This window comes from Cynocephalus volans, chromosome 3 (genome assembly GCF_027409185.1).
Source record: "Cynocephalus volans isolate mCynVol1 chromosome 3, mCynVol1.pri, whole genome shotgun sequence".
Taxonomy (NCBI): domain Eukaryota; kingdom Metazoa; phylum Chordata; class Mammalia; order Dermoptera; family Cynocephalidae; genus Cynocephalus; species Cynocephalus volans.
In genome coordinates this window covers 98,601,421-98,613,501 of record NC_084462.1, presented here as the reverse complement: position 1 = coordinate 98,613,501, position 12,081 = coordinate 98,601,421, and positions in this window count along the sequence as shown.

Here is a 12,081-nt window from a genome sequence, read left to right as displayed (position 1 = left end):
ACACCATGAGATGAGCACCATGCTACCCTATCACTCACTAATTTCCAGAACTAGTAGTGAGCGCATGTACGGGGGTGGAGACAGAATCCAGGAAAGAATGTGGAAGCATTGGGATGAGAAGCGTCTGGTGTGAATGAATCAGCTTTAGAAAAACCTTCATTTTTCTCTCTTCATTCTGGTGAAATGATCTGTTCGGGATCTTAGGTCCAGCCTTCCCCCTACTCTCTCACTCAGGACCCCTTGTTGCCAGCAGCCTTTCTCTTTATTATGACATCTGGCCTCCTCTGGGAGAAAAGCAGATCTGCTTCCTGCAGAAGCCAAGTCGGGAAGTCACCAGTGAGGAAGCCGAGGAGTCAGACTCCCCAGGCAGCAGGTCTGAGAACTGGCATTTTCTCCCGAGTCTGTACACATGCAGCGTGGCAATGTGTGGGCGGCCGTGCGGCTGCTTGAGTGGAAGTTGGGGTGTCCAGATGGATGCTGTGTGTGATGAGGCTGACTACCAATCTGCTGACCACCTGCCAGACACCAGCCATCTTAGCAGCAATTGAAATACATTTTTAGCCATTATGAAATAATAGTTACCTGAGGCAAAGTCAGTCACTATTTTGAAATGCTCTTATTGAATACTAGGCTCCTAATGTTTATGTGCCCCATAAGCATGGCTTTAACTTGAGAATACAGAGGTTCACACAGCTGACTACAGTCAGTGAATGGCCACTTGTGAGACATTAGCCAGCATCCTGGGGTTATCAAGAATTTATGGATGCTTTGGGGCAGGATGGTGTGTGGCCGTATGTTATGTAGGCCTACGTTTCCCGAGACTACTCCCAGCTTAGGGACAAGAGCTAGAGTATTATGCAAGGTAGGCATTTTCAGTCTTGTCCAAAGCTCTTACTGGAACTGGGAACGCCTTTTCCCGCCTATTGCAGAGGCTTCAGTGAGTCTAATGCACCTCCTAGTGGCCATGACTTTGTGCTGACCAGGTCTCTTCCTCTGCTGCCCCTTGAAGAACACGCCAGTGCTGTTATCTCTTACCAGCTCTCACCTGGCTTCTGCTGCAGGCATCTCCCCTACTCTGACAGCTCCACTGCAGTTGTCCAAATCAGAGAAGAGGTTGTCTTCAGTGATACTTCTTGAATGCCACCCCTATCTTGACTCCCACAAGTCGCCTTTATGCAAGATTTTTAAAGGATATTTCCCACCCTGAATAGCAAAGAGATGACCCATCTGAATGGACCATTTAGAAAAACACGTCCCTTCTTCCAGCTGACACCACTGCCCACCAGGGCAAATGGCTTGGCAGAGAAGCCAGGGCTGGGCTTCTGTCCCCACTTATGCTCTCAGCCTGGTTGGTGCCCTGTGAACACCACATGTGGTGGCCTTGTGCGTAACTGAGACCAGATGCTAGTTTTTAAAAAATGTTCTATTGTGGAAAATTTCAAACCTATACAAAGTAGATGGAATAAGAAGAATAAGATAAAGCATTCAATATACAAATCACCCATCTTGAACAATCATCAGCTTATGGCTAATCTTAATTTTATATACCTAACTCCACCTCCCCACCCCCACCAAGTATTCTAAGCAAAATTCTAAAAGGATTGCATTGAATCTGTATCATTTAATCTGTAAATATTTTAGTATGTATCTGTGAAAGATAATGACTCCTATAAAATATAAACAATACCATTATCATACCTAAAACCAAATAGTAATTTCTTAATATCCATGAATATCCAAGTCAATGTTCACATCTCCTCGTTTGTCTCATGATTTTTTTTTTTTTTTTTTTTTTTGTCGTTTTTTCGTGACCGGCACTCAGCCAGTGAGTGCACCGGTCAGTCCTATATAGGATCCGAACCCGCGGCGGGAGCGTCGCTGCGCTCCCAGCGCAGCACTCTACCAAGTGCGCCACGGGATCGGCCCTTGTCTCATGATTTTTTTAAAAAGTTTGCTTGTTTGAATCAGGATCCAAATAAGGTCCATATGTTGTGATTAGTTGATATGTTTCTTAAGTCTCTTTTAATTTAATTTATTTTATTTTTTCTGCCTTGCAAATTTTTGTTGAAGAAACAAGGTTGTTTGTTCTATAGTTTCTCACAGTCTGGATTTTACTGATTGTATCCCTGTGATGATTTAACATGTTCTTGTATGTATGTGGTATTTTTTCTAAATTGGAAATTGGATCTGCAGTCTTGGTCAGATGGAGGTTTGTGTTTTCTTGGCAAGATGACTTCATGGGTGGTAGGGTGAGCATCTATCAGGAGATGCATAATTTGTGGTTGTTTTTCTTTTCTTGATATTATCAGCCATCAATGTTCACTGTGTGGTTCCATTAATTCATTAGCTGCTGCAAAATGATGCTTTTCTAATTCCTTCGCACCTTCTTCATTTATAAACTGGGATGCTTCTGTAAAGGGAAAATTTTCTCAGTGACCATTTAGTTATCCTGAGGTTTAGATTATATAGGAAAGGCAGGATAAATACTTGACTCTTTCCCTTCATTTATCAGTTTTCAAAATAGTGAGGTAGTTCCCTATGATCATTCAAAAGCACTTAATGAATTTTGAGGGTTTTTTAAATCCATAAACTCATGGATTTAAACATATTTGATGTGTTTCAATCTATCACAGATATTACCTGTATTGATGTTCAAATTGTTCTATCTTTGGTCAGTGAAAACTCACAGTTTGCCTTCTCCAATATTGTCTTTTTGTTGTGGTGGTTGTTATACCTCCATTTATTTATTAATTCATCAAAGTCATCAAAACTTCCCCTATTGGTTTTAATGTCCATTTCTATATTTACTGTTGTCATTCTACTATAAAGTAAAGCTTTCCTTTTTCCACATTTGTTTATGCTTTATTTCATTATATAAGTGTGGACTCATGCTTTTTCAAAGGGTTATAACATTATTATTATTATTTATCCTGATACTTTGCTGTCCCAGATTTGGTCAGTGTGAGCCCCTTCCAAATAGCTTCTGTGCCTTTTGACATGTGCCCATCATTTTTTGAGCACTTCCTTACTTTCCGGCACAAATGCTGTTCCAACTCATTTTGAATATTCCCTGTCTCAGCCTTGAAATCAGCCATTTCTCCAATGAGCCCTAGTACCTATTAGTGGAGGTTGGTATTTAGAAATCAATATCTGTGCATTAAGTGCATCACTGTTATTGAGGTGTTGCTGCTTCTAAGTGGATAGATCCAGGAATATATGTATGTATAGACACACACACACACACACACACACACACATTTACACATGTATATCTATATTTACTTCTGTATCTATGTATCTGTATATATATTTTTAAAACATGAATTTATTCTGATATCTCTGATTCCAATCTAACACCACAAAGTTCACTCTAACCTTCTTCTTTTCCATGTTTATAAGTCCTTTCTTCAATAGTGAGGAACTTTGATCCCATTCTCTTCAATATGTGCACTTATTTGCTCTGTTTTCCTCTGCCCCACTTAGCATGGAGCCCTTGTGTGGACCCTCTACCTGCCGCTGAGATGCTGCTTCCTTCACTGGCACAATTTTCTTGCGTGGGTTTCTGGCATCCCCAGGGATACCAGGCTCATCTTCTTCACCTAGTCCCTGACCTTCAAAAATCTTTGTACTGAATTAGGAAGGAAGAGATGGTTATATAGTTAAATATATAAATATCTTGGGATTCTCAGATGAGTAAAGTATTTTAAAAGTATGAATACTATTGTCTCTGATGTTCTTTAATTTTTAGATCCATGGTTAGAATAGGGGACAAACCATTCAGGTAATAAATAATGATTTGATGGGATATGGGAAGAAAATAATAGAACTTCTATATAGATTTATTTTCCATTTCAAAATTGAAAAGAAATTAAAATTACAAATATTTACTAAAGCAGTGAGGTCTGTGTGTTAGTTAGTCACATTGCACAGATGTTACCGAGGTGACCAGAGGCAAGACTAGAAGCTCACCATTTCAGAGTCCTATCCTTTTGGTAACTAAGTGCTGTCTGCGTATACCCAGTTAAAGGGACTGATAGATAATATCATTTCGTTTTTAACAGATAAATCATGATGAAATGGACAAATGGCTTTAAAAGATTCCTGCAAAGAAACTTAAGATGAAGATAATACTATTAATGTAAGCACATGTTTACATTCAGGAAACATTAGGCCTGGCACTACTATTGACAGTACAAGTTCCTTGGTAGCCACGTGGGATTCAAACAATGATGCCTTAAAGTCAGCCCAGAGATTTACAAAAAGATCATTTGAAGTATGAATTTCTATCCCCTATACTCAATAATAACCCTCTTCTGGTATTGTTATTTAAGGTATTAGCCAGTGATAGTGTGAGGCCATCATGATTAAGAAATATCATGATTAAAAAACAAATGTATATTGCTTTCTGTTGTTAAGAGATATTGCTGGAAGGCATAGAAGTTATTGCTGATACTATGAAGATACAAATATAAGAAAAAATTATATAGAGTGGGAAGTTTGCTGTTCAGTCAGATCAGGGGTAGGTAAACTGGCCTGCTTGTCAAACTAGCCCTTTGTTTATCTCTGTAAATAAAGTGTTATTAGAACACAGCCACACTCATGTGTATTGCCCACGGCTAATTCTGTGCTACAATGGCAGAGCTGAGTAGTTATGATAGAGTATAAGTGGCCTTCACTGCCCAAAATATTTACTGTCTGGCCCTTTACAAAAAAGTTTGCTGACATCTGAGTTAGGTGAAAGTAAGATGGTCCTAATATATCAAAGTACAGTATATTGTATATGCTAGAATGTTTTAAAAATGAGATATACAAAAATGTATTCTTCTATGTGAGCCTCTATGTAAACTTGTATTAGAAAAGATAAGATTTCAGCACTCAATGGCATTTTAAAGTTAACAAACACCAATGTTTATAGAAAGTTTGTATACAAGTAACCCCTGAATGGAGTGGCTGCTTTGACCATAATAAATAAATAAAGGATTCTGGAGTTACAAATACAGCACCATATATGAAATGCATCCTCCGTGTGATTCACAGGCAAGCTATTGCTCCAAATATGGGTGAAGCTGAAAATTTCCAGAGTGCCACTAGATGTCATAAATGAAGTTAATTCAAAACTGTTTTAAAACCTTTTATACCTCACAGAAGTTTGCTAGTTACCTGTGCCAAAGTACTTGAATCTGTAGGGTAATATCTATCATCAATTATGAAAAATTCTCAGTCATTATCTCTTCAAATGTTTCTTCTTTTTTTTTTTTTTTTTTCAGTTTGGGTTGATTTTTTTTTTTTTTTTTTATATTTTTATTTTTTTTTAAATTTTATTTTGTCGATATACATTGTAGCTGATTATTGCTTCCCATCACCAAAACCTCCCTCCCATCTCCCTCCCCCCCCCCCCGACAATGTCCTTTCTGTTTGCTTGTTGTATCAACTTCAAATAATTGTGGTTGTTATATCTTCTTCCCCCCCCCCCCGGTTTGTGTGTGTGTGTGTATGTGTGTGTGTGAATTTATATATTAATTTTTAGCTCCCTGCAATAAGTGAGAACATGTGGTATTTCTCTTTCTGTGCCTGACTTGTTTCACTTAATATAATTCTCTCAAGGTCCATCCATGTTGTTGCAAATGGCAGTATTTCATTCGTTTTTATAGCTGAGTAGTATTCCATTGTGTAGATGTACCACATTTTCCGTATCCACTCATCCGATGATGGGCATTTGGGCTGGTTCCAACTCTTGGCTATTGTAAAGAGTGCTGCGATGAACATTGGGGAACAGGTATACCTTCGACTTGATGATTTCCATTCCTCTGGGTATATTCCCAACAGTGGGATGGCTGGGTCGTATGGTAGATCTATTTGCAATTGTTTAAGGAACCTCCATACCATTTTCCATAGAGGCTGCACCATTTTGCAGTCCCACCAACAATGTATGAGAGTTCCTTTTTCTCCGCAGCCTCGCCAGCATTTATCGTTCACAGTCTTTTGGATTTTAGCCATCCTAACTGGGGTTAGATGGTATCTCAATGTGGTTTTGATTTGCATTTCCCGGATGCTGAGTGATGTTGAGCATTTTTTCATATGTCTGTTGGCCATTTGGATATCTTCCTTAGAGAAATGCCTACTTAGCTCTTTTGCCCATTTTTTAATTGGGTTGCTTGTTTTCTTCTTGTAAAGTTGTTTGAGTTCCTTATATATTCTGGATATTAATCCTTTGTCAGATGTATATTTTGCAAATATTTTCTCCCACTCTGTTGGTTGTCTTTTAACTCTTTTAATTGTTTCTTTTGCTGTGCAGAAGCTTTTTAGTTTGATATAATCCCATTTGTTTATTTTTCCTTTGGTTGCCCGTGCTTTCGGGGTCGTATTCATGAAGTCTGTGCCCAGTCCTATTTCCTGAAGTGTTTCTCCTATGTTTTCTTTAAGAAGTTTTATTGTCTCAGGGTGTATATTTAAATCCTTAATCCATTTTGAGTTGATTTTAGTATACGGTGAGAGGTATGGATCTAGTTTCATTCTCCTGCATATCGATATCCAGTTATCCCAGCACCACTTGCTGAAGAGGCAGTCCCTTCGCCACTGAATAGGCTTGGTGCCTTTGTCAAAGATCAGATGGCAGTAAGTGTGTGGGTTGATTTCTGGATTCTCTATTCTATTCCATTGGTCAGTGTGTCTGTTTTTATGCCAGTACCATACTGTTTTGGTTATTATAGCTTTGTAGTATAGCTTAAAGTCAGGTAGTGTTATGCCTCCAGCTTTATTTTTTTTGCTGAGCATTGCTTTGGCTATTCGTGGTCTTTTATTGTTCCATATAAATGTCTGAATAGTTTTTTCCATTTCTGAGAAAAATGTCTTTGGAATTTTGATGGGGATTGCATTGAATTTGTATATCACTTTGGGTAGTATGGACATTTTCACTATGTTGATTCTTCCAATCCAAGAGCATGGAATATCTTTCCATCTTCTTGTATCCTCTCTAATTTCTCTCAGCAGTGGTTTGTAGTTCTCATTATAGAGATTTTTCACATCCTTGGTTAACTCAATTCCTAAGTATTTTATTTTTTTGGTGGCTATTGTAAATGGGCAGGCTTTCTTGATTTCTCCTTCTGCATGTTCACTATTGGAGAAAAGAAATGCTACTGATTTTTGTGTGTTGATTTTGTATCCTGCTACTGTGCTGAAATCATTTATCAATTCCAACAGTTTTTTTGTAGAGGTTTTAGGCTGTCCGATATATAGGATCATGTCATCTGCAAACAGGGACAGTTTGACTTCATCTTTTCCAATCTGGATGCCCTTTATGTCCTTCTCTTCTCTGATTGCTCTGGCTAGTACTTCCAACACTATGTTGAATAGAAGTGGTGAGAGTGGGCATCCTTGTCTAGTGCCTGTTCTTAAAGGAAAAGCTTTCAGCTTTTCCCCATTCAGGATGATATTGGCAGTGGGTTTGTCATATATGGCTTTAATTATGTTGAGATACTTTCCCTCTATACCTAACTTATAGAGGGTCTTTGTCATGAATGAGTGCTGAACTTTATCAAATGCTTTTTCAGCATCTATAGAGATGATCATATGGTCCTTGTGTTTGAGTTTATTAATATGGTGTATCACATTTATTGATTTGCGTATGTTGAACCAATCTTGCATCCCTGGGATGAATCCCACTTGATCGTGATGAATAATTTTTCGTATGTGTTGCTGTATTCTGTTTGCTAGTATTTTAGTGAGGATTTTTGCATCTATATTCATCAAGGATATCGGTCTGTAGTTTTCTTTTTTGGTTATATCTTTACCTGGTTTTGGTATCAGGATGATGTTTGCTTCATAGAATGAGTTTGGGAGATTTGCGTCCGTTTCAATCTTTTGGAATAGTTTGTAAAGAATCGGTGTCAATTCCTCTTTGAATGTTTGGTAAAATTCTGCTGTGAATCCATCTGGTCCTGGGCTTTTCTTTGTTGGGAGCCTTCTGATAACAGCTTCAATCTCCTTTATTGTTATTGGTCTGTTCAAATTTTCTACGTCTTCACGGTTCAGTTTTGGGAGCTTGTGTGTGTCCAGAAATTTATCCATTTCCTCCAGATTTTCAAATTTGTTGGCGTATAGTTGTTTATAGTAGTCTCGAATGATTCCTTGTATTTCAGATGAATCAGTTGTAATATCGCCTTTTTCATTTCTAATTTTTGTTATTTGAGTCTTCTCTCTTCTTTTTTTTGTTAGCCATGATAATGGTTTGTCAATTTTATTTATCTTTTCAAAAAACCAACTTTTTGATTCGTTGATCTTTTGAATTGTTTTTTGGTTTTCAATTTCATTCAGTTCTGCTCTGATCTTAATGATTTCTTTCCGTCTGCTAACTTTAGGATTGGATTGTTCTTGTTTTTCTAGTTCTTTAAGGTGAAGTGTTAGGTTGTTCACTTGCCATCTTTCCATTCTTCTGAAGTGAGCATTTAATGCAATAAATTTTCCCCTCAATACTGCTTTTGCAGTATCCCACAGGTTTTGGTATGATGTATCATTGTTTTCATTAGTTTCAATAAACTTTTTGATTTCCTGCTTGATTTCTTCTTGGACCCATATGTCATTAAGTAGAATGCTGTTTAATTTCCATGTGTTTGTATAGTTTCCAGAGTTTTGTTTGTTATTAATTTCTAGTTTTAATCCATTGTGGTCTGAGAAGATACATGGGATAATTCCAATTTTTTTGAATTTAGTGAGACTTGATTTGTGACCTAATATGTGATCTATCCTGGAGAATGATCCATGTGCTGATGAGAAGAATGAATATTCTGAGGTTGTTGGGTGGAATGTTCTGTAGATATCTGCCAATTCCAATTGGTCTAGAGTCTTGTTTAGATCTTGTGTTTCTCTACTGATTCTTTGCCTAGATGATCTGTCTAATATTGACAGTGGAGTGTTCAGGTCCCCTGCTATTATGGTATTAGTGTCTATTTCCTTCTTTAGGTCTAATAGAGTTTGTTTTATAAATCTGGCTGCTCCAACATTGGGTGCGTACATATTTATGATTGTTATGTCTTCTTGATGGATCAGTCCTTTTATCATTAAGTAGTGTCCCTCATTGTCTCTTTTTATGGTTTTTAGTTTAAAGTCTATTTTGTCAGATATAAGAATAGCCACTCCAGCTCGTTTTTCTTTTCTGTTTGCATGGTAAATCTTTTTCCATCCTTTCACTCTTAGTCTGTGTGAATCTTTATGGGTGAGGTGGGTCTCTTGTAGGCAGCATATAGTTGGGTCCTGCTTTTTGATCCAGTCAGCCAGTCTGTGTCTTTTAATTGGGGAATTTAAGCCTTTAACATTAAGAGTTGTTATTGAAAGGTGTTGATTTATTCCTAGCATTTTATTGGTTGTTTGGTTGTCTTAGGTGTCTTTTGTTCCTTGCTTTCTGATTTACTGTTTGGTTTCTTTGTTTGTTGGTTCCTTAGGTTGTAGATAGTGTTTTTGTTAGCTTGTTTTCTCTTCATGAATGCCATTTTTATTGTACTAGCGGGTTTAGATTTTTCTTAGGTTTTTATGGCAGTGGTAGTTATTTTTCAGGAACCAAACCCAGTACTCCCTTGAGGATTTCTTGTAAGGGTGGTCTTGTGGTAGTGAACTCCCGCAGTTTTTGTTTGTCTGAGAAATATACTATTTGCCCCTCATTTCGGAAGGATAGCCTTGCAGGGTAGAGTATTCTTGGCTGGCAATCTTTGTCTTTTAGTATTTTGAAAATATCATCCCATTCCTTTCTAGCTTTTAGGGTTTGTGATGAAAAGTCTGATGTTAACCTGATTGGGGCTCCCTTATAGGTGATTTGACGCTTCTCTCTTGCAGCTTTTAAGATTCTCTCTTTGTCTCTGAGTTTTGCCAATTTGACTATGACATGTCTTGGAGAAGGCCTTTTTGGGTTGAATACATTTGGAGATCGTTGAGCTTCCTGGATCTGAAGATCTGTGATTTTTCCTATACCTGGGAAGTTTTCTGCCACTATTTTGTTGAATATGTTTTCAATGGAATCTCCATTTTCCTCCCTTTCTGGAATACCCATGACTCGGATATTTGAGCGCTTGAGGTTGTCTGATATCTCTCTCAGATTTTCTTCCATGTCCTTGATTCTTTTTTCTTTCTTTTTGTCTGCTTGTGTTATTTCAAACAGCCCATCTTCAAGTTCAGAGGTTCTCTCTTCAACTTCGACAAGCCTGCTGGTTAAACTCTCCGTTGTGTTTTTTATTTCGCTGAATAACTTCTTCAGTTCAGCAAGTTCTGCTACATTTTTTTTCAGGACATTGATTTCCTTGTATATTTCCTCTTTCAGATCCTGTATACTTTTCCTCATTTCATCATGATGTCTAGCTGAGTTTTCTTGTATCTCATTCAGTTTCCTTAGAATTATCACTCGAAATTCCTTGTCAGTTATTTCAAGGGCTTCTTGTTCTATAGGATCTAGAGTATGAGATTTATTAACTTTTGGTGGTGTACTTTCTTGATTTTTTGTATTTCTGGTGTCTTTTTTTTGGTGTTTATTCATTGTGGCAGGGGGTTTCACAGTCCTCCGGTTTGAGACTAATGACTAACTAGGATGTTGCTGTGGTTGCCAATTTGGTATGGCTCCCGCCGTGACTGCTCAGTTGGCCTCTAGTGTCTTGTGTGTGTGGTTGCCTCGGGTCTTGGGCTTCTCCGGGGATCCACCTTTCTGGTCAGCTTGTACTCTGCTGGGCTGTTGGATCACGCACCACAGGGTGTGTGATCTCTGTTCAGCTTTCACTTTCTGTACAGGACTTCTCCCCGTTCCGTGTGCTCTGGCCCAGGCTGTTAGATCGTGCAGTGGCGACCCCACCGGGTGTGTGGTTTCTGTCGAGTCTCCGCCTCCCTGGCCGCACGTCTCCCCCCTCTGTGCACACTGTGCTGGGCTGGGGTGTGTCTTCTGCACCCCTCGTCTATCAGCTGGGCCTTCAAGACCCTGCTCAGCACCGCCTCGCCCAGGAAGTCTACCAGGTTTCTGCTAGGCACAGACGACCGGTCTCTCTGGGTGCCTTTGTAGCACTGTGTAGTTCTTTCTCGGGTCTTGTTCACCTTTGTATCCCCCCAGTATAAACCGAGTCTAGTGCCCGCCTGCAGCCTGCTCTCCGGCAGGTTCTAGCGGACCTGGGAACTCTCCTACCACACTATTCCCAACCAGAAATTCATTAGGCTTTTTTCCAAACTGGTGGTCGCAGAGATGGTATCTGCCTCCCAGTAACAGGAAGTTTACCGGGCCGGAGTCCAGGGTGTGGTGGAGTGACAGTCGGCCCGCCCGTATTTCCTAGCCCTCCCAACACTGGTCGGGACGCCCCACACCCCCAGCCCCGCCAGAGAACCGCGGAGGGAGTGGGAGAGGAGGCCGGCCTGCAGGGTCCGGAAAGCCCCGCGCCAGGCCAAGCAAATGGGCTCAGTGATGGCCGAGCAGGGCGGAGCTGCCCGCACCTGGGAAAATGGAGGCAGCACTGGGGCAGTGAGTGGCCTGGTGGTGCAGGCGGGAGCCGGGTGGGCAACCACCCCCCGAACAGAGCTGTGCCAGGGATCACTCACAGTGCTGTGCCAGGTCGGGCGCTCGCTCTGTCTCTGGTTTGTTGCCTTCCGTGTTCTCGGCGCTGCCGCCTCGGGCTGTTCAGTCGCGGCGCCGCTCCGGCGCTCCCAGGAATCTCTTTAATGCAGGCCTGAAACCTCGAATCCTGAATAGGGCAGCTGGCCACCTTCAGTGCGGCCCCAGCCTCCGGGATCCTGGCTGCATCCACAGCAGCCCTGACGCTGTGTTCCCTGTTTCAAGACTCGCTTTTGCAGCTAAGAATCAGTTCTTTTCCTGCTCCACACTTCAAAGCTGTTGCCGGTAAATGAGGCAGCCTCTCCTGCCGGGGGCAAAGTGGCGTTGAGCCCCCACGACCGGCCAGCAGCAGCAGTCCTCCCTTAAGAGATGGCCAGAGGAAGGTCCACAAGTTTCCCGGCTGCCTGAGGCCCAGTGGCCGCCTTTTCCACCTCAGCTACTCCGCGCCAGCCGCCGCAGCCGCCGCCATCTTGAAACTCCCCAAATGTTTCTTCTGCCCCGATTTTCTC